A 23,388-nucleotide genomic window follows, 5' to 3' on the forward strand; every position below is an offset into this window, starting at 1 on the left:
AAAATTGTGTTCTGACAGATTTTCGGAGATCGCCCCTCTCCCCAGGTAAACTGGGCTAGAATGAGTCTCATATGCATGCGTTTGTAAATTATGCAATGACGTTTTAAAATGAAACATTTGAATTGAAACGTCGTTTCGCCCCAGTTCCATTTACCAATTCTCAACTCATCTCACGGACTTCTGTGCCTACTGCGTCCGTAACATTCCAAACGAATTTCTCTACTAGCTAGAATAAGAAAGCATGCCCAAAGATCGCCTTAGATCCATTACAAACAAGCTCGATAATAGCTCGAGCTGGATAGTAAAATTTATCTTCGGGTATCATTTGTCCCCGATTGGGCTCAAACCACGGAGATAAGTAGAGGGCTATTATCGGCTACGGGTATTTTTCACGACGTGAAACCTTCAAGAGCCATCAATGTGACAGAGAGCAGCATACATCCCTCTCTCTTTCGCGAAAAACACCCCTCATATGCCCGACACGAACTCTTCCTAAAAGTAATCACTAAAATGGGGTGAAATGATCTTGCAGTCGAAACATCCTAAATACCAATATTATTAAAACTGATCTTTTCCATTGTGAACATGGGTACGGACATGCCAAAAATGCCTAACCACTCGCAGCTCCTGGTAAGACAATAGGGATAGTTTGGAATGATGCGATGCATTTCCAAGAAGGATACGCTGACATTCGCCGCTTACACCGTGGTTTAGAGAGAGAGACGTAAGTCGAAACTAGGTTTCCCATGCCTGTGGAATGAATGACTTCGTGATGATTTGCTAACTCCACTACTGAGCGCATAGTAGGACCAGCACCTACACAAAATTCCTATAATATACTCCTCTGCCGCTGTTTTCCAAAATGATGGGTAATCCAAAAAAATATCTCCATATATAACTCTAGAAAATTTGATTCTTCAGGACAAGTTATTTTATTATAATTTATTCCAGTAATTACATAATGAGGCGGCTAATTGCAAAAGAACACAGTAAACTTGGAAGCACAACGGTGACGAGGATGATTGAACAAAAACACACTAAACGAGATGCAAATATCCCGAATGCCACGGTCATAGTTATTGTCCTTGTTTCTAACAGCTCCTCTCCCATACGTTTAAAGGACAGACCCATGCCAAAAGGTGTCGTGCTGCCTTGATGCTGCATGCCTAGTGTTGAATCACCACACACTAGCGGTACCCTGCAGGCTACCATGCAGAAGTCTTGTCATGAATAATGATAATATCCAACATTTCGTGGACAAGAATACTGAAAACGAGCATTTATACGAGTTTGCTTATTTAAAGAGCAGATCTGTGCATCCCAAAGTAGATACATGCGTCCTTCAACCCTTTGATGGTCGGAGAGCACAGAGAAAGTATTATTTCATACATCTTATCTTAAACCATTGTTGCCACGACGCACGCGTGTGGCTGGGGGTGTTAGGGCATCAGCTATAGTTATGTAATTACGGGTTAAGGTGATGTGATCGTTTTTCTTTCGCTCCAAGGTATTTTTAAGCTCACAATTTTCCGTTCATCACATAATTCATGAATTGATTAAAATTAACTTTAAACAATTCCCGTTCCCCGGATCTCACGTGGGAAAAATTACTGCGGCACTAGTAGGAAGCGGGAAAATCCACAATTTTGGCAGTGCGATTACTCGCTCCAGGTCACGCATAATGTCGCACAAGTACAGGTCTACCCTCCCTCATTTACGCCAAAATGGTACCCGACAAGTAACGCTGTGGAGTGTGGCAAGGCTTCCACATCAGACATAACAAAATTTTATGTACGTTATTAATGGAGGAGCTAAATTATTTGTATTTCCACTTCTCTAGTCTAGACTGGACTAGAACAAATTCAACTACACACTTGAGAACTAAATATAAAAAACGTTTTCCCTAAGGCCCCAATCGGCAGTTATTCTGACCGCTTATCTTTTCGTGGAAATATTATACTTAAAAACTGTGGGATCTATACTTTAATTCTCTGACTTAATTCTCATGATCTATCCTAACAAAGTATGAATAAAAATTAAATGTGTATACACGCCTGGCACATTGGGAAGATAAAATTGCCCTCCGCAGAAAATTTTGGCGGAGCTACGGTGGTTGCAGTAAATCAAGAAACATTAAAAAGGTACACAACACAAAAGGAAAAATCGACTCAAAAAAAATAACGGCTTGACACACTGAGAAAAAACATCCAGATCAGACACCAGTATCACTAAAAATAACATTGGACAAGAGAGAATGAAGTCAGCCTCGGTGAATAGTTATCCCCTTCTCAACCATCAAGAGCAAAACTTCATTTCACTGCCTGCATAGGAGTTAACACTGTGCTCATCTACAGTAGTTGATTCTTAGCTCATCCTAATGATGGCGCCTGATCCCAGCTGTCGTATTTTTCTATTCCGCCTTAGGCAAAAATGCGGCATGATAGATTAAAAAGATAGAATCCTAACTCCCCATGCCACACGCCACCGAGGTAGGTTAAAATGTAGGTGTGATAAACAGGATAAATGTTAATTAATTAACAAAGATTAAACTACATCATTTAAACTATATTATATTTAAAAAGAATCCTCCAGGTCCTTCAGCCCCAAAAACTACTTTTATTCATTAAAATCATACCAATAATTGGATTGGCAATTTAGAAATGCCATTGCATCTCAGATGCAAACGGGAGCAAAGAGATAACTGCAGTATGACTGATGACCTAACACCCCCTCCCAGATATCCTTGCGACAGCTTGTGAGGTAGTTATAGATTGACGGTTAGATAAAGACCATTGTGCTTTATCTAACACAGAGTATACGATTTTACGAGAGACGAAATCAACAAAAAAATTATTGCGCGCAAAAGATCCGGAAATAATAAAGTGTCAACAGCCCCTTTGCAAACTATGAAAGAGTATAACGATTCGCCCTTTCCCTCCGCCGCACTTAAAAACTTGGCCACCGAAGAGCTGCAGGGCCTGTAGGACCCCCATTTCCGTCCTAGCCCTGGCGCCAAATACGAATTTGAAGACGGGTAGCATTCTCAAGTTATGCGGCCCGGATTACAGAGCGGTCAGGCCTCACAACCCAGACAAAAATTAAATGTAATAATGGGATTTACAAAAATATTAAATTGGAAGGCGTTCGCAATTTCCACCACAACTTGTTCTTTTAAAGGATTTTTATCCCACAATTCGGAGAAAAGGACTTTTCGGTGAAATCTCCCCACCCTTTCACATAATTTCTCGACACCTGGGTTTTATTTCCTGTGAAAATGCTATCACAGAGTGATCCAGTTATGGTTGCGTCGAATTGTACTACGGAGGAAGGAAACTATCCTTACTCACAAGTAAACGTTACGAAAGTAAGTGCACAAAATTTATAAAGAAAAGTCTTCCATACACGGTAATTCAAACAAAAAAACAACTCTAAAAAGCAGTTCACTAGAAGGGAAATTGAAGAAAATACGAATTGACACAACAAGAATTGCCTTTTTCCTTGAGTTCCCCGTAGTAACCATATTAAAATGTTCCTCGAAGTCACCAAAAAGATCAAATGCGCTAAGGCCTGAGTGAGGCCTTCAAAAACTTCCAAGAAATACATTGGTTTGCACGCTATACAATAAAAATTTAAGAATACTATATCCAACGTAAGATGCATGTTGGTAAAGAGTGATGTTGGAATTCAAAGAAGCTACAATTACTTAGAAATGACGATTAATGACAATTTACATGCTCTACGACCTTGACCCTTCAATATCCTAGGGAGAACGATCATCTCATTTCGCACACGGTCAAACCACTCGTCGGAATTTAACCCGTGATACAAGAAGTGAGTATGCTAGTTGACGGTGCCTGGAATAAATGTCACGGTTTTGTCAAAGAATTTATCGAGAAAACATGTATGCGACTCTCTCTACGTAAGGTACAAACTATTCGCGCAAAAGATTATCTAGGGAAAACAAGTAAACATTACAAAAGAATCGAGCAGGGAGTATCTAAGGCAGCCCCACTGCCAGAACGGAGCGCGGGAGTATTTTTCGGGCCCGCCAAAGACGTCGTGAGACGAGGTCGGTGATATACAGTCGGGCGGGGGAGGAAAATTTGTACTACCTTGCACCGAACTCTCCAGCAGTCGAAGCCAATGACCGGCTGCGATGATAATACGGCAACGAAGATGACATAGACGAATGTACTTGCAATAAATGTCAATCAACAACGAACGACGCTGACTTGTGAACATTCGCCCAAACGAACTTGGCAACGTAGCGCCGGTGGGAGGACAGACGGGTATACGTGGCAACGCAGCCCTCCCCAAAGTCCTAACTCCCCCGAACTCCCCCTTCCCTCTCTCTCCCCTTCACGACAACCGATTCACCCGACCCCTCTCCTCGCCCAGCACAAGAACCCCGAACCCCCCTCCCCCTCATCTCCCTCATCATCCGCCCGCTGCCCTCTACCCTCCCCCCTGACAAACCAATCCTCCCTCCACCAAACTCCCACTTTTCTCTGTGCCCCCCTTCCATCGGACCCCTCCACAGCCGCCATCCCTTTCCATAACCACCTCGACAGAACCCCTCCTGCCCCCCGCGCGATCCACACCCAACCCCTCTGCCTACACCCAGCTTTTTCCAAAGCCTCCCACCAAACGAGACTCGCGCACCTCCTCTTAACACACCCGCCCTGCTGCCACATCCCCTCCCCCCAACCCTGGGTATCCACACAAGAACCCTCCCTCCACAACCACCCCTGCTGGAACACCTTTCCCCCTTCTTTTCATTCCCCCCCGTCATCCCCCGGCCAAGCGACCATCCAGGAGGACACATTTCCACCCGCTTCACCCACCACGTCCACCTCACCTAACTCTTCATGTGTGCTCCTCCACCTTCCAAACTCCCCCATCCGACATCCCTCACCACTCTTCATAACCCTTTCATGATTCTTCCATAGTTCCAATACCGCAAATCTAAGGCACCGTACACAAAAACACTACTAACCTCTTCTATGCCATCTTCCCCTATCACTACCCCAACACAACCAATAAATTACGAAAAATCGCCAACTCTCTTTTGTCGGTGGTAGCCCGCCTTATTTTCTCTTCACAATAGGCGGAGAACAGAAAAGGACCTTGAACTTATTAATTTGTAATTAATACAAGGTAATAATTAAAAATGGTTTCAATAATAATACACGAGTTAAATAAAATCGAGTGAGTCCTACTCAGAATTTATTATCACCGAAACTACATGGAACCTTAAATTCCAGGCAGTGTCAGCAGGCTTAGTCACTGAAAAAGGCCCCACTATTTTTTTAAGGAAATAAATCAATGGGGAAAATGTAATTTGCCTCGGAACCCATCCTTTTCTTTCGCTTTGGATTTTCCAGCATTAAATGCTTAAAGATTGCAAATAATAAGAACTGGGAGCATTTTTACTTCCATCAATTCTCCAGATAGGCACCAACTCTATGCCTCTGCTATATCATCAGAACATTTCACTCTCGAGTCAGGACGATTCCGCCTGCGCTACTACCCAACCCCGCTGCTGTCCACCAACCTCCCTCGACAAAAAAATAACCTCCCCCACTTGCAGCAGCCAGTAAGAAAAGATCGCCCTTCAACTGGTCCTCTCTCCTCGACGTCCCCTCCTCACTTCAAAACCTCCACTCTGTCCTCCCATCCTAGCCATAGGACAGGAAAACCTCACCCGCACTTCGCGCCTTCACCCTCCATATTCTCCGGAACTTAGACAAGGCCTCCCTCATATCCTCAATCCCCTTTCCTTTCCTCCCTCAAACCAGAGTCGCCAGCGGCCACCTTCCCTTCCCAACTTTTTTCCACTCCTAATCCTAAGGGCCCTTCCACAACTTGTCCCTCAATAGTACGTACACACACAGCGCGATTTCGCGCATTACGTCAGTACACGTAAATATTTACTTTCTAACTACCTGCTCCTACGTACATCATATCATTTATTTTCAAAATCACTGAAACAACAACGTTTAAATAGTATAAACATTTGAAATTACAGAAGCAGGTTTTCCACCATTCACTAATTCACTACATGTGGGCCGCGGAGTTTCAGGGGTAGAGCGTTGGACTACTGACAAAGAGGGCCCGGATTCGATTCCCGGGCAAGCCTCTCTGGGCGCCTGCAGCTCCACCCAAGCTGTCGTATATGATTTCCGGGTACCAGACCTTCGTGGGAAACCATAACCGGCACAGGGAAAGGAAGGGGCCCCCCTACCCTGATGTGTGAATTTCACACGCCGTCGGGCTTGGTACCGGGTGAACTCCACCATTATTTACCAAACAGACCTTCCGGTTGATTACTGTGTTTATTAATTTACTACATCTACCTATATATACATACACACCTAGCCCGTAAGGATGTGAGGAGTAGGATGTTAGGTCACCAACCATTCTGCTTCTTCTACATACGCATGACAACCCACGATCCATCGAAAGGGCTCCACTACAGGATTATCACAAAGTTCTCATGAGGAAATCATTTAATGACAAGTCTTAACTTGGATTCCATAAGAAATAAGGAAATAGGGCTAGGTTTACAGATAAAATCAGATCGCGTACGCAAAATCAGAGAGATATATAGTATAACGGATAATTTTAAATATAATTTTTTCCTCGTACGATTAGAGATCAAAATAGATATGATCGCAGACGTGAAGGAGGTAATTAGTATAGGTAGTGTATACATTTTGTCGGTATTCTACGTGAATTTTAAATGGACCCATTTTTATAACACTCTTCCCACCCTGTTATTGAATATTCTTGCATGTAAGTAGCTACTTTCAAGCGAATAACTTTGACCGAGGGCATGATCGAACGTACATGTGTAGAGGTGTAACGATTGTGCATGCATGGCTGGTCATCTAACAGCCCCACCAGATGCCCTTGCGGCGGTTTGTGGAGTATTGTGTAGATGTAGTTGTATTACACGTCACGCAAGCCTTGCTACTTACATAACATCAAACGGACGGGTAGCAGGAAAATGTGATGCAAAGGTTTGAGAGAGGGGCTACTTCGCTTTAGTTAGACCACCGTTGAAGTACGTAGCAAGTAAATAGTATCCATAGGAGAAATTTTTAGTGAAAGTATTAGAATAGTTCAGGGGTAATTCGCTAGGATTGTTAAAAACTGCCAGAGGGCAATAAGCTTTACGTGTATACTGGAGGATTTAGGCTGAGAACCTCTTGAATCTCGAAGAGAATATGCAACAGTTTATATTGGAAGATTCGACAACCAAGAGAAAGTAAGTGAGATAGACACTGCCACAGATAGATTCAAATACTCGTTCTTCCCTTACACGATACGTAAATATTACAAAATCGAACCCAAGACCCCAAAATAGTAAAATCAACGCAAATACTAGAATTTAACGAGATAGTCAGGCGCAACAATTACTGCATGAAGTAAATAGAAATATGAACGTGAATAGAAGTGTTTGTACATGATGAATTGTATTCAAGTGCATGTATAAACTAATTATTCTGAGAGCATGGTAGGTAATCTAACAACCCCCGCCACGTGCCTAGCGGCAGCTTGCGGGGTATTGTGTAGATGCAAAGCGACTGCTAACGTCCCTGAGATTAGGTGGGGAGAGTTCCCACATACTCCAACTACGTGTTCCGCATCTGGCATTGCTAAAGATGTTGCTCGGCAGTCGAACAACAGCTGTTAATGGAAGAATATGCATTGAAAAGACAGCGTTAGTTGTAGTTGTTACTAGGTGAAGTGTATCCAAGTTAGACATTTTACTCATTACCTATCGGACGAAGAATTTCGTAAAAGACGCTCTGATACCTTCACTTATTAACTCCACACTTTAACTTCCTACTATTCATCCAACCTATGAAAAGCAACAACTCCCCCTTGTTCTCATTCTGATCATTTATCAAATCCCATTCTTAATTCTTCCTTGCGCCGTTCCATCGGCGCCTTAACCTTATCACTAATTTCCATTTACCTCGGCCTCTTTCCAAAGCTTGTCTCCACCGCGACCTTTCATTCGCGTGTCTACGAGCTCTCGTGGGCACCAAACCAATCCAACCGGCGGTACACGTCGCCTCCGATGACTACTTAACTCGGCATTTGCAAACCTTCATTCCGCAAGTGCAGAGTCCCGTTATGCCATCAAAACACCCCACGCGACCTGCCTCTCTCGAGAATATAGCAGTTCGCCGTGAAATGTGTTCAGATCGGAAAAAAGTTAACGTTGTAGTAAAAAGAATCTCTTCCGCTGATCGACGAGGGTTAGTAACCACGGGTGGGAAAAGTAATGACGACTCGTGGAAGACCTAGCCAAAGGAAAAATAACCGATCAGCACCAAAGAAAAAAGTTTCCTGCGGCTGAGGGAATGCGTGAGAAAACACCTCGCACGCTCCTCCCCGGAATTGAGTTTTTACGATCACGAGGACGTGAAAAGAGGGCGGACCCGGAGAATCGCAAAGGAGTTCCTCGAGGCGCCTGTCTACGGAATAGCAGAGGAGACTCCCAAGCACTCTTGGGAGTTCGTAAGGGTGAGCGGGGGGGGGGGGGGGAGCAGAGAGGTGGGAGGAAATCGCCCAAAACAAGAAGACCCTTCTCTCCCGCTTAACTCACTCCCCTTCCCGTCCTCGCTGCCGAAGGAATTCCGGAAGGGCTTATCATGCGAGCGTTCGGCCGCCACAGACATTCCCTTTAAAATTTGGGACAATCCCGAAGGCGATGCTTTTGTGCGGCGCGAGAACAGAACAGCTTCCACCCCACTCCGCCTCCCTGTTACCCCCCCCCCCCGAACGTGCTACACGACATGCCGCCGTCTCCCGCCCCCCGAAGCCTTCAAATACGCATCCACTGCTTCTCGCCGAGCGTAGTTTACGGAACATCTGAACCTTCCTCGCCTCGCTTCCGTCCTCCCTCCCTCACTCTCAATACTTCCCACGTGGCTCGAGGCTAAGGCATGAGACCGAAGGCAGGGCACGTCTTATTGGCAATACGATCAGAATCCACGCTTCTTCCTACCGTAGGAAATAATGATAGAACATGGATCACCGATATCGATGAGACTTCAGACGCGCACTATGCTTTTGAAACCATCGATACGATCATGTAATTTGTTCACTGTAAACTGCATAGCAAGTGCAGCAATGATTTTGGAAATTTTGACATACAGGTAGGGTAAATTAGGCTATTTTAAATGAATCGCCTTCAGGTAAACTACTTTGTGAACCCTCAGCGTATCATCTACTAAAACACACTATTCCGCAAGCCATCACAAGGACGTGCGGCAGGGAGTGTTAGGTCACCAGCCGTACTACATCTTATTTATGGTAGGTACGGCATGACATATTCGCCTAATTTCCCTAAAATTGACTTTTAAGTTCCCCGGAAACCTGTAAAGTTCCGTCTGGTAGTTTGAAAGTAACGATGCCCACATGATGGTCCTAAAAATACTCATATTCCGCTTCAGAGCAAGTAAAATTCCCACAGCCCCCGCCACACGCCCTTGCGGCGGCTTGCGGGGTATTGTGTAGATGTAGATAGCACTACCAAAGAAGCCCTTGATTCAAGAAGAGGTCACACCAAGGCACAGGACATCTGAATTTTCTTGCGACGCCGTGGGAACTATTTTTTTCACCCAACTGTATCGGTAGATTCGACCACTGAGATGAAATATGGGGGACACCTTTCGCCGACAGATTCAAGAGTACGTTCTCCCTCGCACGAGGTGCAATCATAACGTATTCGAATCCAAGATTCCGAATACTTGAAGATGCCAATAGAATTAGTCAATTGTTTCAATGAGTAAATATAAAGTTATGTACGTGTTGGAGTTTTTATGTATAGCAGGTAACAATATATACAAATATGTGCGAGAACTAATAATGGCTGGTGTCATACCGATCCCTGCCACATGCTCTTCCAGCGGTTTGCAGGGTATAGTTTAGGAGACGATGAAGAAATTACGAGTGAGAAAAAAAATTATGAATAAGCAAGAAATACGCTTTAAAACGAGGGAAAGCGCACTTACCATAAGGAAGTTATTGTAAACCTTGGTAAAATGTATGAAAGAATTTCTCATTTTACCACTCAAAATATGGGTGGAATCTGAGCGGAAGAAATTGCTCTCCCAGGTTTAAATTTTCTAATGCCCAGGGGCGAAAATTCTCCCGATGAAATTAAAACAAAGCAGTATATTATATACGGAACATCGCAGACTTCACAAAAGTGAAATGTGAAGTCAATCCATAATATGAAATGCAGGCAATCCACGGAAGTGCCATCGGATTTAACTTTCTTTCGTATAATTCGTGAATTGTCCATAAATAACTGCGTCGGATTTCGATGGACCTTGAGCGTTGCCTACTCAACTCTTTGTTCTCTCAACTTTAAACTTACAACCACATTTTACCTTTACATGATGAGTTGGAGCCCGACATGCAAATCTACGGTTGCAAGGTCATCCCTTCCCCTCGCAGATAAGTCTCTGCAATGCAGTACTATATACCAAAATTAGCTTCCAAGAAATAATTTCTCTCCTTATACATCTACATACTGTATACCCCGAAAGCTTCCGCAAGGGTGAGTGGCGGGGGGTGTTAGGTCACCAGCCAGGTAATTCGTAGGGGTTTGGCCACCAATATTACTCAATGCATACCAAGAGTGAACGGCAATGGTTGTAAGTTGCGCCCATCCATGCATGCACAAATGTTCATAAACTTGTGCGGAGCGAGGGTCCAGGTAACATCGTCAAACAATACTTTCGCCGAAATTCATTGAAGACTTCATTGGAGATAATTAACTAACAAGACCATTTAAGATTATTCAGATGCCAATTCCTTTATATGAAGCAGTGAAAAGGGGTAAGATTTATTCATATACCAGCTATTGTAATATGAAACGATGTGAATCAGAATAAAAAATGTTTACGTTTAGCCTTCCATTTCATCAGGTACCATGACTAAACCGATCGCGTGCATTAATTATGCGAGCTCCGAAACTTGTCAATGGTACATCATGGGTGCACAGCTAATAAGAAAAATGAAAGTGTAAAGAAACGCCTCACAATACGCCCCATGTTACTTTTAAAATGTTTTATTTAGTCGAAAAATTCTAGCACGACCTTACCTACATTTATACCCTGCTATCCGCCAAAGTTGCATGTCTCAGAGAGCGTGAGGATATCGTTTCTTAGAACGTTAACTCATTTTTTGTAACGCGTATTCCCTCTTACGATTCGTAAACATAAGAAAATCTAATTGAAGAGTACGAAAAATCATTTAACTAGAAGTTCATGAATTGGTCAAGTGCGACAATTATTCTTTCATATATAAAAACCATAAACGCAGTAATCAACCCGAAGATCGGTTTGGTAGGTGATGGTAGACTTCACCTAGCACTAAGCCCGACGGCGTGTGAGATACACACATCAGGGTAATGGGGCCATATCCTTTCCGTGTGCCGGTCATGGAAGATCTGGTACCCGAAAAATCACATAGCTTGGGTGCAGTTGAGGGGACCCAGAGAGTCTTGCCCGGAAATTAAACCAGTAGTCCAACGCTGTACCCCTGGACTACTACATCCCCTCCACACTCACACACTGAACTGGAGAGCTGTCAATGAGCTAAAGTGTATTCAAGTGAATGTATATACCAATGTTTCTGCACTTTCGACTGGTGCCCTAACACCTTCCGCCACACACCTACGCCAGGCTTGCAGTGCATTGGTATATGGTGGGTTTCCTGAACACATGTACTTGCTTGGGTACTTCGCTATGTTCCTGTAGTGATTAGGACCTATCCACAATCATAAGTCCATACGTACGTCTCTTAAAAAATGGCATCGACATATTAATAATCAATTGCGAATTTCATCCAAGCTTCAGCTGCGCGCCACAAAAAAAATCCATCAAGGACAAACGTACATTAGAAGCATCCCCTTACACGCACGATCATCCACGAACAAAATTCGAGTCAGAGCATTTTGTTTTCGTCCCCACTGCCGGGAGCTATCGCCATAAACGTTTGCATTTCCATCGTCCTTGACTTCGACGGCTTACGCATTCACGTACGGCCGAGTCTCATGCGTTTCAATGCCAGCGGCCATGGAGTGTGTCGGTGGATCTGCCTGCACATGGACTAATGGGATTGTGAATAGAGGATGCCAAGCGAACTCTCGGGTCACGCCCGGAGGAATACGAGGGGGACAGAATGATGGGGACGAAGAGGACAATGTGATCGACGGCAGTTCCCATTCCGAAGGAATTAATGAGATGTAGGATCATGTGTATTCGGATTCCATCGAATATATACATATTACTAGAAATGGGATCTCATCTAAGCACATCTACATATGTTAACGTTATGCCCCAAATACAGCAAAACGGACGAAAATGAGAAGATTATAGGAGTGTGTTAGCTTTGAATTAAACTACGCATCGGAGTAGAGAAAAGCAGCTTAGGAAGATGAGACTCATAGGAGACGAAATGAAAGTACAGGATCACGATGGCTGAGGATTGCGAGAACTCGTAGGTAAAACGGTGGGTGGAAGTTGGGGCGGGAGGCTAAGGCTTGAAGATAGAGGGAGGACGTGGTTGGGGTGAGGGATGGGTGGGAGGCTAACGGAGAGAGAGAGAGAGAGAGAGAGAAAAAGAGTGGGAGGAGAAAAAGGGGACGGGTGGGAGGCTAGTGTGGGAGCGAGAGGCGGTCTCTGCGGGTGGAGGCTAGAGAGAGGGAGTGAGAGGGTGTAGGAGGTGGAACGAGGGAGGGGGAGGCGACCGGGTGGGAGAGGGGCGAAGACTGGGTGTGCGGAGGGGAGGCTGGCTAGGTGGGGGGAGGTTGGAACGGGAGGGAGGCTAGCAGGAGGCTAGGAAGGGAGGGGAAAAGAACAGAGGAGGCGGTGCTGGGGACGAGGGGGAGGCAGTAAGCGAGGACCTTCCATGTGGGGGATGGAAGGGAGTCAGAGGGGGGCGAAGTAGGAGAGGGGGGGCGAGAGGGTTTGGTTGGAGACTTGAGGGAGAGGGGGTGGTGGGAGGTTGAAAACGAGGGAGTGCGTGTGACGGCCGGGAGGGAGGGCGGTGCATTGATTTTCGGTCGCAGGGCATCCTCCCTCCCGCCCCACCACATCCTAACCAACCCACTCTCTCCGGCTTCCATTGCGAACACTCTCACTCTCGCAATGTCCCCGAACTTGGCGCACTCTCGCTTTCCATGAACGTGTGTTCCGATGAAGGAAACAAAAAAATGAAAAAAATAAAACGATACATTAACTGGTTCGGCGCAAGAAAAGTTTGCGGGGCGTTTCCCCGGGCCGGCGAAATGAAATGATCCATCGTCGCGTGAAGCACGCCACTCATCCGCAGCTCTCCGGTGCATTCACATTTCCCGCTACGCGGGCGCGAGACACTTCAAAAAACTCCCCAGCGGTGGAGATGTTTTTTTTTTTAGGGGAGCACGCCATTCCCCGTGCGTATTATTGTGATCGTTTTCCTCAGGCGTCGGTATTCCGAACACGTCCTCGCTAATCCATCACGCGTAATCTCTGCGCCATGAAACGGAATTTACATGCTAAGGGTGAAGTATGCACGCCACGCGTGCCTCGCACGCGACGAGTAAAAGTGGACCGTGCCACAATAGGGATTTAATCTACTCTTCGAAATCATAAATGCCTGAATAAGGGGAAGACAAAGAAGAAAGCAAGGTTGGAGAGATATTCCGAACAGAAATTTAATTCGAAAATGGATTTATGAACGGAAGATGTACTTGAACTGAAGAGAACATAAGCGTGAGTCAGAAGCTCAGAACTCAATGATACAGAAACTTCAAGGATGAGGAAATTAAAGACATGGATAGAAAAATGATTCCTGCATGAGAGCAAAAATAACGCCGTCATTAATTAATCCGTTCCCATTTCGGTAAATTGGCCTCTAGGGTCACCAAGGGAATCTCGATGGTCGTATTTTTTATTACTAATATCGATGGGATATTTTATTAATTAATCAACATCAGGTTGTTAGAAAATGACTCGGCATCCACTGAGACACAAGAAAGTTGACTCAGAGGCTCCTTATTGCGATCTAAAAAATATTAGTGCTTGTTAACAAGCGCAGTGAATCCAACAAAATCTGAAGAACTAGTCAAGAATTAAATCCTGCGAAATGAAACTCATGAAACCTTCACTTAAAGATTAAGGAAGGGTAGACATAGCGGACCAATTAAAACTGAGAGTGGTGACAGCATCGGACATAACATAAGCAAATCGCACTTAGAACATATGCGGATCTGCATTAAGGAAACAATTTCATCATACGAATAGTGTAAATATATTCGAATTGATGAGTTCAGAAGAACTCATCAATCGAAGAACTACTATATTTCGCTTCTACGCGAAAGAGCACAAAAATTTCATCCACAATCATTCACGTTCACAAACCGCATATCGAATTCGCTTCAGGGTCGGGAGCCTGCGTAGAATGGCCTTATTTTGGAAATAAACAGGGTGGAGATAAAAACAGCTCGTCTGGTTTAGAATCATTATGAATGAACACGACGCGACACACTATTATTCGAAAGCGTGGGTTTGGCACTTACGCACAGGACAAATGCAGGGAAAATGACGGTCGAACAGAGCGATTGATTTAAGGCATCTTCTCCCCCCCCCCCCGCTTATTTGTGACAACCACAGTATACAACATTCCCACTTCACAAAATATAACTACACATGTTAGCACAAAATACTATGAAGCAACAAAAAGGCATAGAGCACATATGAATATAACCTCATAGAATACGAAATCATCGTGGTGGAGAAATCGTATGTTGCACAAAACGCGCATGTCCGACTTCGACAGAAGGTTCAATATCCCGTAATTCCGATTAGGCCCAAACATTCCTAAATGTACAAGTTGCAGTAGAGTAAATACGATTTCTTGACGGCCATTATTAATGACGGAGATATCTTGCAAAATCTTTTTAACGAAAAACTGCCAAGTGGCATTCTTTTTCGACGGTATGACCTATTAACACAAAATCAACACGGATAGAAAAAACGTTTATCATTTGAAATATAGATGACCATCCCATCACGACATATTAAAAGCTGAAGAAATCGTGGATGTATTTGTATTCAATTCGATGTCATGAAAGATGTCGAGGAGGCCGCCTACTCAGAATTACACAAATATATAAATTTTATAAAATTGATGGTAGAGTGATTTATAAGATTTGAGCCGTATAACCTGAAAATTATTCAATGATAGCGTTTGAACAGTGTCACGAAGACGTAGTTCCCAACGTAGTAACCACTTAGATTATCAGACAATTCGAGAAAAGTAGATGGTGGTTTCAAGCGACAATGGCGACAATATATCTTGGGCCTGCATAAATAATAGACTTGAATTAAATTTGACGCAATTCATTTGGATTAAGTTTAATACTAAGAAGTGATTATGGCCTCTAAGTATTAACAAGAAAAAATAAAACAAAATGCTGGCAGGCTTTGGCCTGATCTGATTAGTCGACATCAGGGTAGGGGGACCCAATACCGTTCTCTATAACGCCAGTGGTTCCTCAGGAAAACATAGTAACCGAAAAATCACACTACTCGGGTGGAGCTGAAGATACTCGGGGGCCTGGAATCGAAGGACCCTTCGGTCAATAGTCCAGAGCTCTACCCACTTTAGTACCATGTCCACATGGAACCAGTTAGTACCATTAATTGAACAATTGATCATAAACATAATGAGCATTAAGAAAGAAGAAAACATGCAAAATTGTTGAGTACACACATACATACACGGAATATTTTTTCCTTGCACAATTCGTGAGGGCTCAGTTTTGAACATCACATACGACAACTTCAACTCCTGAAAAAAAACTACCGTACGTAACACAAACAGTCACCAATGATACTAAATAATGTGACCTAAAACCCCGATTGCCCTTGCAACTCACTCTATGGTGATGGAGAATCTCGCATACGCGAAATAAATAATGCTATCAGAGCTCCTAGCAATATATCCATAACAGGAAGGAAGGGAAAATTATCTTCACAATGTATTCCACCCATGAGGAAGAGTAAGGATAAAAAATATCAAATTCAAGGAAGCGAAGGAAGACGTGAGTGCGCAATGCACTGTTTCGATCTTCCCCTAAACGCATTAAGAGCCTGTATACATTTAGGTCTCTATCCAAAAATAAGAGCCTTCCCTTCCCCTCCGCTCAGCTTCATGGAATTCCCTCTCGGGCGTTAATAGAAAGGGAGCCAACCAATAGTGAAGGCGCACACACACTCGCCAGAATGAACTTCACTCTTTCCACTGACAGTGATGAAACCCACCTCGCCCTTGAACGAAATCAAACCAACGTCTACAAAATAAAATACTCGCACAAGAGATCCTTGCAAAACTGAGCAGAGTTGACGAAATGAAATGACGCACACACAAGATAGCACAAAGCAGTCAAAAGATAGCAATATTTTCCAGTTTCGACCTTGTGGTAAGTACCCATTGCATGAAAAAAGTGAATATCCTACTGAAAAACATTTTAATGCTATTAAACCCTTAGGAAAAAATTAATACTTCGTTCAATAAGAACTGCAAGCGTAATGGAACCGTTTAAATACACATTAAAATAAATATACGAGGGTAAACCAAATTGTAATCAATGGACCTTTTAGCAGTGCCGATAGCCATCACGATAGAAATTGAAGAAAATAATTATGAATGAACATCAATAATTGATGACAAACATTCACGAGCCACTTCACTGCATGCATCCTCTTTTATGCAGAGTGAAATATTATGAAAAAGTTAGGCAGCCAACCCCAAATTCAATAAAAGACATTAATTTATTAATGAATGCTTTCATGTAATTCATAATCTTCACATAATTACAAATAGACGTCAGGAAACCAAGCTAAAAATCCGTACTTGGCTACCCAGGGAAGAGAAATCAGAATAAATGAGATTGGCATTTCGGTCTGTTAAATATTCTGATACTTAAAGAGATCGCGCCTTTTCGTTGAGTGGTAAAAGGGAACAGTTCAGAACAGGTGACAGCGTTACTAATTCACGGGGAATGCATGAACAAACTCACATATCCGTGAAAACTGAGATGCGATGCAGAATACCAGAATAAATAAACTCTAAGTAACAACGTTTAGGAGCCCAAGAATTAAAGACATTCAGAACTGGTGCCATACGTTATTTGACAAATGAAAATTTTTGGGATGTACTGAAAGAAGCAAAAAATATTAACAGAATTGAATAAAATAGACCGTTTCATAAATTTGATGACGAATACAATGACGCAACACTTGCCAGATATTTAGAGAGATAACTTTTTTTGAGCTTCACATAGAACAAAACTCACAGATATATAAGATTTAATACTATATTACCTTATTTTGCATCTCATATGGTATCACCTAAATTTTGACATTAAAATAGGGTAGCTTATGCGATTACCGGTGGAAGACCGATCAGCTCTCGATCGCGATCAAATGATCACTCTCTCTCTCTCTTATTAGTGGAGAGAAATCATTTTAAATATTTAGTCTTTGCATTAAAATTATCGATTACATTAAACATGGTGGTCGACTGAAGGATCTCATGATTTTATACGAGGAATTCAAAAGCCTTGATTAAACGGCCTGAGGCTAAAATCAAGGGAAGAAGGGCCCTTATGCTTTTCGTCAGCAAATTTGTGTACGGCGCAAACCAAGGGCGGTTTTGCACTTTCCACCCATGAATCCAGTAATACGGCTACATTACATCGCGACGAATGTTGTTGCTAATATCTCATGGATATGAGGTAGCCTGTAAGACAATAAGCAGGTTGAAAGGTAGTCAAAAAGCCAACAGGTTCCCCTCCTAGCTAAGAATATTTTCGCCTGGAAAACAAAAATATATGGATAACTCCGAAGGTGGAAGGCGGACAGAAGAGCCATTGAGAAGGGAGAGAGAGAAGCACGTGTGTGCGTGGCTCACTCACCATCGCTCCCTCCCACCGCCCCTCCAGCATCGTCTCCTCCACCCAAACCGAAGGGTTCCTCACCTGGGACCTCGCTTCCCAAGGCCGTCGTCTTTCGTGCTCGGTGTCGGAGTGGCAGCTAGTTGTTGGTTGTGTTGGAAGGAGCGCCAAGTATCAGGAGGCTCAAGCGTGTGCCTATCTTCTAGGTGTATATGCAGGTTGAATATTCGTCGTCCGGACGGGCAAGTCTCACTCGGCACAATCCGCGAGACAGCTGAACTGGCAATCCGGATGGCTTCCCAAGTGTTACAGGGTAAGAAGGGCAGCTCCTGGAATCGATATAAGTCCTTCCCTTAGAGACATTCCCTTTTTACATTTTTTGTTTCCTCCCACTACCTCTCTTTCTCCGCCAAATCTTTCTCACGCCGCCAACCTACGAGACATTAATGTTAATATGGTCCAAGCGTGTTTGACAGTTTCCCACGCAATGAAACTCGATGATGAATTCAGAAAAAAACAAAAAGAAATTAATAAAAAATCTTAGCATGCCATTCGCCACATTTATGAAGGAGGAATGTAGCTAGAAGATTTCATCAGATCAGTGCTAGTCACTATTCCAAAAAGGAAAAGGCAGTCATATGCGAGGGCTGAAGAACAAAATTTTGATTTCAAACACAGTTAAATTGGTACTATAATCATCAATAAAAGGATGGGAAGGAAGGCAAATATCACTCAGGGAATTATTAGTGATTCAAAACGGGAAAGGTATGGGTATGGGCAGGAAATAGGAGAAAATTGGAATGAAAGAAGGCTAATTCGCGACCAACGAACGCTCAGGTGCGTCGGATGGAGACAGAAAGTCGAATAGTCAGGGTTATGAAGAGATTTAAGTCAGGCTTGTCCATTATCAAACGTGTTTTTCAACATTTATTTGGAAGAAATGATTAAGGAGGCATGGGAAGAACCGGGAATAGGAATAAAAGTGAGAGGACAGTTAATTAAATCAGGTTCGCGGATGATCAAGCTTTGTTTTGCCCGTCAGCCAAAGGGTTACAAGCATTGCTGAGCGCATTGAAAAGGCAGAGCGAGAAGTATGATATCATTATTTTAGATTTTAGTACCCTGCAAGCCACCACTAGGGTGTGTATCAGGGGGTGAATACACACCAGAATAATTTAACCCGAACATGACCTTACCACGGTCGAACAATATCATTATGATCCCCTATGGTTCGTGGAAAAGATGACATCTTAGATCTATCTGTTCTACAGTAAATCTCTTTAATTTCATTAGTATGATCCCTCCTACCATAGTACGATGGGGGTAATAATACATTTTCAACGTCACTGCCAAAGAGACCTTCCAATTTATGCAACAGCTTCGATCTGTAATTTAACCTTCGCTTCGTGAGTGATTCCCAGCCTAGCTGCTCTAATATTTTGGATACGCTACTAAGTTTATCATAACGTTTTAAAAATCTAACTCCACTACGATGTACGCGATCCAATTCGGAAATTAATCCAACTTCGTGAGGATCCCGTATTCTAACAACATATTCTAAATGAGGCCTAACGAGCGACACATAACATTTCTCTTTGACCTTTTCATCACAGTAGTCTTCTAATAAATCCTAATTTTCAGTTAGTTTGTCCACATATTCCCCGTATGAGCTTTCACCGAGGAGACGTCGTGAGTGAGGGTAACGCCTAAATATTTGATCGAGTCTACATATTCCATTTCGGTGTTTCCGAGGCAGAGGGCGTTTTGGAAGGAATTGCTCTTTTTCCAAAATTCATCACAACGCACTTTTTTAAGTTTACGTCTAATTGAAAAATTTCGCACCAGCGTTGTAAAGTATTAAGGTCATCTGAGGTGCTGAGTCCTCAGGATTACCGATATCACGGTAAAACATCGCACCGTCGGCAAATAAACGTATCTTACTTACGTATTTTGACTGCGGAGTCAATGCCATTGACATAAGGTAGGAATAAAAGACTATGATGTGAAAACAAAATGCAAGCAAAACAAGGTTTTCCGGTTTTTGAGAGAGGAAAGCTAAGTCAAAAATATTAGAAATGGAACTCATAAGCTGGAGCAGGTGGACCAGATTACTTCTTTCAGAAGGGTTTTGAGCCAAAATGGGCAAAGTACACGTAGTACAGACCTAAGAAGATTTGCGCAAGGTATAGAGGTTTCACAAGGAGGAAATTTACAACAGAGATGCTGGGTTAAGATATTGAGAAACGGCTCGCTAAAACTTTGATATGGAGCGTGGTTTTGTACATCACAGAAACGTGGTCACGGAAGAAAGATGATATCTAGGGTAGATTGGAGGTTTTTGAAATGTGGGTATGGCGAAGGACAGAAAAGTAGAAATAGAGAGAGAGGAGAACAAACAAGGAAGTGGTCGAGGAGAGAGGACCCGTCGAACATCCCCTCTATCTTAGTGTTCGTCCTGCAAGAGGTTATATAACATATTAACACGGTAATCAACCCTATGGTCGGTTCAGTAGGTGATGATCGATTCCACCCAGTACTAACTCCGTCGGCGTGTGAAATTCACACGTCACGGTAGGGGCCAGTGCCTTTCGTACCGGTTATGGTTTCCCAGGAAGATCTCGTACCCGAAAAATCACACAGCTTGGGTGGCGCTGAGGGTGCCGAGAGAAGTTTGCGCGGGAATCGAACCCGGGCCATCCGGTCAGTAGTCCAACGCTCTAACCCTAGACTACAACGTCCACCCTCCCCTGCATCACTATCGGGAAGTAAGAACGGTAAAGAAACTAGGCCAACAAAGTTAGACATGGAAAAGGAACATGACGTTGAGGAACATAGCTTAGGTCCAGGCATACTCGACGATGAGATAGAATGGGCATTAAGGGAGGTGAAACTAAATAAGGTCGTGGGGGTGGATAACATTCCTGCGGAAATACTGAAATGTGTAGGAAAATGTGGGAGGAAGAGGCTATATGGGCTGATTCACAGTATCTATGAGGAAGGAATCTGGCCAGAAGACATTGTGAGATCTGTTTTAGTTCCTATTCCGAAAAAGTTAAAGGCTACATCATGTGAGGACAACAGGACAATAAGTTTGACATCCCACGGAGCTAAAGTTGTTCTCAGGAACATAAACAAAAGGAGAGAGAGTAGGGCAAATGATTACTTAGGGGATGACAAGTTTGGGTTTAGAAATGGGAGAGGTACGCGTGATGCCATTGTAGTAATGAGATTATTAATCGAGAGGAATATAGAATACAACCAGGAGGTATTTGCCTGTTTCGTAGATTTCGAAAAAGCGTTTGATAGAGTGAATTGGGAAAAACTAATGAGCATCTTGAAGAAAATAGGAATAGATTGGAGGGATAGGAGGCTACCCCGCAACCTGTACATGTCTCAGACTGCTCAGGTGCGAGTGGGGAACGGGGAGTCCGGTTGGGCAGTGTTAGGAAGAGGTGTGAGGCAGGGTTGCCCATTATTACCGTTGCTGTTCAACCTATATGTAGAGGAAATGATTGAAGAGGCATGGGAAGAACTGGAGGTAGGAATGAAAGTGGGCAGGGAATTCGTAAAATCAGTTAGGGTCGCTGATGACCAAGCTTTAGTTTGTCAGTCAGCCAAGGGGTTGCAAGCATTGCTGAGTGAATTGGTAATTCAGTACGACAGGTATGGGATGAGAATCAATATTAATAAAACAAAGTTTATGCAATTTTTTAGAAAGAAAAAGGCTAATCTTAACATTAAAATAGGAGGGCAAAAACCAGAGCAGGTAGAACAGTTAACGTATCTCGGCAGTGTTTTGGACCAACACGGTCAAAGTAGTAGGGACGTAAGGAGAAGAATTGCGCTAGGCAAAGAGTAATTAAAAATAGCAATTTTCCACAAAAATAAAGTTTAATGCGACCGGTTTCAATGTTACTACATCATCATCAGGTGAATGATGTAGTAACATTGAAACCGGTCGCATTAAACTTTATTTTTGTGGAAAATTGCTAGTTTTAATTAATCATGATATTCCACCATATCACGCCTGAAACGTCTATTTTTACTAGGCAAAGAGGCTTTCAGAAGGAGGAGGGAGTTGATGACAGGGACATTGAGTAAGGATATTAAGGAGAGACTCGTAAAAACTTTGATATGGAGCGTAGCTATGCACGGCGCGGAAACGTGGTCATTGAAGCAGGAGGATAGACGTAGACTGGAGGCTTTTGAAATGTGGGTGTGGACAAAAATGGAGAAGGTGAAATGGGCCAAGAAGAAAACAAATGAAGAATGTATGGTGGGCGAAGAGAGGGGTTTGTTGGGAGAAATCTTATGGAGGCAGGAAAAGTGGATGAAGGGCGTATTGATCAGCAGTGGGATGTACTATAATACGAACAATTTCAATCTCAATAGAGAAAAATGTCGCCCACAAAATAGCATAAACCAACTTCTGTTACCCAATTTGATAGATATACATTTGATATTTGATAGATGGGTACATTTCTCTCTGGCCATCTTACGCCCTAGCGGAAGACTCGTGGGACAAAAAAATGGCTTGAATTGACGAGGTGGTAAGGTTGGCTTCCCACTTAGAACGCCCCGGGTTCAAACCCAGCTGTTTGCGGACATTTCAGGACGGAAATAAGATTCCTACTAGCGAGACGAGGCTGGCGAAGTGACGCGAATACGTTGAGAATTAATACTACCAGACACTGTCGTATTTACAGTTTGTTAAGGATAAGAATATGCTATGTCGTGGATTGCAAAGTGAAGTGGTAATTTATAGTTCCAGGGTACGCCCTAAAGCACAATGAAGAATAACCAATAAATATTTAGTCTTACTTCGGGACATCCCAGGTAATCCGCATCCTGGTTATAAGTCTGTTTTACAGTAAAAATTGGTTCAAAACTAAAAGAGATTAGCATGCAATTACGGGACAAACCACTTCTGCGCGGGTCTTCTGGCAACCGAGGATGGCCCGTCTAAAACTAATTGGGGTATTTACTGAAGGGAATCTCTAATAAATAATACGCCATCCTTTGAATCTTGAAGTGACCTTCCCAAAATAGGGCACGCATGCAATCCGATACATTGATTTGAAGTAATCGAACTATGAGAGGAAAGGTTTCGTGACCTGACGTCCCACTGCCTGAAAAACGAATCGGGAAAACACATCAACACTAAAACTACGGGCGTGCTGCCACAAAAACAGAAGTCCTCGACCACGGAAAAAACACCGCAAATTTTAACGACGGGAACCGATTCAGAAACGCTGCCCCAGGAATTTTTTCCTGCCATACCGCCCGATTCCATTCTGGGCGCAGGCGGGTGGATGAAGGCAGGGAAAAAACAAACCCTGCTTCAAAACAACCGGCGATGGCACGTGTCCATTATGGCCGGATTAAAAGACACTGAAGGGAGAGGTGTGGGGCCGATG

General features: G+C 43.3%; 1 protein-coding gene across 2 annotated transcripts in view; it reads right to left on the bottom strand.

The window, feature by feature from the left end:
• Positions 1 to 23,388, bottom strand: part of chn (zinc finger transcriptional factor charlatan) — an 85,258-nt gene that overhangs the window by 39,510 nt on the left and 22,360 nt on the right. For both annotated transcript variants that reach the window (XM_071588553.1, XM_071588554.1), the window contains exon 2: positions 18,056 to 18,300. The gene's annotated coding sequence lies outside the window, so the exon portion shown is untranslated. The remainder of the gene's footprint in view (positions 1 to 18,055; positions 18,301 to 23,388) is intronic.

This window comes from Hetaerina americana, unplaced genomic scaffold (genome assembly GCF_022747635.1).
Source record: "Hetaerina americana unplaced genomic scaffold, ioHetAmer1.1.p SCAF_3, whole genome shotgun sequence".
Lineage (NCBI taxonomy): Eukaryota > Metazoa > Arthropoda > Insecta > Odonata > Calopterygidae > Hetaerina > Hetaerina americana.